General features: G+C 46.0%; 1 non-coding gene across 1 annotated transcript; it reads right to left on the minus strand.

Annotated features, from left to right (window-relative positions):
- Nucleotides 1-1,660: 1,660 nt before the first annotated feature.
- On the minus strand, nucleotides 1,661-1,732 carry TRNAG-UCC (transfer RNA glycine (anticodon UCC)). Its single transcript has one exon. It is a non-coding gene; the product is annotated as a tRNA-Gly (tRNA).
- Nucleotides 1,733-2,140: the final 408 nt, after the last annotated feature.

Raw genomic sequence — 2,140 nt, forward strand, 5'->3', positions numbered from 1 at the left:
AATATGTCATGGAAATTTCTCACGTTAACTGGATTGACTTACCTCACTCTTTTTAATGGTTGCATACGATTTCGTATAGTCTCTCCATTAACAAAATTTCACTGTATGGTCTCTCCAACAAAATTCTGCCTAGTTAATATTTTCCTTCTATAGATAGTGTTTTAGTCTGGTGTTCCTTCTAAAGCAAAGCCTGAGACAAGGGTTTGCACATGTGTAACTCATTAGGGAAGGGATTCAGGGATGAGGAGGGAAAGACTGAGGAAAGGGAAACAGAGAAGGCAGGAAGTCAATGCAAACGTGCTTCCCTGAGTTGGTGGCTGCTGTGGACTTTATCTGGGGGCCTTGTCTGAGGGGCCTTACCGAGTGTGCCTTGGAACTCCTGGGCTTTTATCCTCTGGCCCACATCCCGTGAAGTCGACAATTCCCCCTCCGGGCAACCCGCTTCCGCGTTAGCACGCTGCGCAAGCGTGCGCGTGCACAGAGGCGCCCTGCAGACCCGAGGTCCGGGCGGCCTGCAGGCGTGGTCACCGTTCCGCCCGTGCTGGGATGGTCGCTGCCCTGGGGGCTGGAGTAAAAAGTGAACTGAGAAAATGAGGCTTATGATACAAGAAGTAACACCTCCTTTCCCGGTTTTCATGCAAGGGACAAACTCTTACCCTGTGTTGTGACAATGTTGAAGATAATAGTGTACTTCGTCTTCCTACCAACTTGACAACAGGCACACGAGGTAGGTGTTTTACGTAGGGGACAAGGGGGGCCCAGAGAGGTGACGAGGGAGACCACCTGTACCGTGTTCTCTGTGTTCCCAGTGGTGAGCGAAATGCCTGCCGCTTAAAAGATATTTAGTATATACTTTTTTTTTTTTTTTTTTTTGCGGTCCGTCGGTACGTGGGCCTCTCACTGCCGCGGCCCCTCCCCCCGCGGAGCAATAGGCTCCGGATGCGCAGGCTCAGCGTCCATGGCTCACGGGCGCAGCCGCTCCGCGGCCTGTGGGATCTTCCCGGACCCGGGCACAAACCCGCATCCCCTGCATTGGCAGGCGGACTCGCGACCACTGCGCCACCAGGGAAGCCCCAGTATATACTTTTAAGGGGATGCTGTTGAAGTAATTCGCCAAGTCACACGCCCAATACGTGGCAAGTCTTGTGATTAAACCCAGAACTTGCTGCCTCCGAAAAACCTGTGTGTCTTCAATTAAACCAGTGGAATGAAAAAAATGAACTTTTTTTGCTCGCATATAGCCTGAAAGAATTTCGTAAAACTTCGTGCACATTTTAAAGCACAATATGTGAAATAGTTCATCCTAAATTTGAAAGCTTAATTTTTAATCTGAGGAAGGAAATGCTAAACATTTTGTAAGATGGAATAAGATGAAGATAGGCTACACTTAGTACATATAGGTTATGTTTGTATTATGATACGATAAAATGAGTTTTAACTTCTTGTTGAATAGCATTTGCTGACTATGAAAAAATTGTATGAAGTTTTTAAAAAATATTTATTTATTTGGCTTTGCTGGGTCTTAGTTGCCACCCGCGGGATCTTTGTTGCAGCATGCGGGATCTTTAGTTGTGGCATGTGGGATTTTTTTTTTTAGTTGTGGCATGTGGGATCTTTAGTTGCAGCATGTGAACTATTAGTTGTGGCATGTGGGATCTAGTTCCCTGACCAGGGATTGAACCCGGGCTTCTGCATTGGAAGTGCAGAGTCTTAGCCACTGGACCACCAGGGGATTCCCTGTATAATGTTTTTATCTGTGGATTTTTATCCGGTATAGCTTGGAAAATCTTAAAAACATTACAGTTACATTTAAAGGAATCGGCATTACTACCCTAAACAGCTTCAGTTCTGAATTCACAATATTCCAACATTGTCCAGGCTTACCCCATACAGAGATATGTTTAAAGTGGGGGAAAATTGGGAAGCTCCATGGATTTAAGGGTCAGCAATTAATCATTAAAGCATTACAAACCAGTATTTCCAGTCATTCTTTTTTTGGCTCTTGGGAGGTTCCCCTCAACAGAGCAATGCACCATAAAAAAGTTTGGGATGGATTGCCAGGGCGGGGGCGTGTCCCTTCCTTTTGAGAAGTTGTTGTCTTGTTAGATCTCTGGGCCTCTTTAAAACCTCTTGACTACTC

The sequence above is a fragment of the Lipotes vexillifer genome, unplaced genomic scaffold (assembly GCF_000442215.2).
Source record: "Lipotes vexillifer unplaced genomic scaffold, Lipotes_vexillifer_v1.1 scaffold339, whole genome shotgun sequence".
In the NCBI taxonomy this organism is placed as follows: Eukaryota; Metazoa; Chordata; class Mammalia; order Artiodactyla; family Lipotidae; genus Lipotes; species Lipotes vexillifer.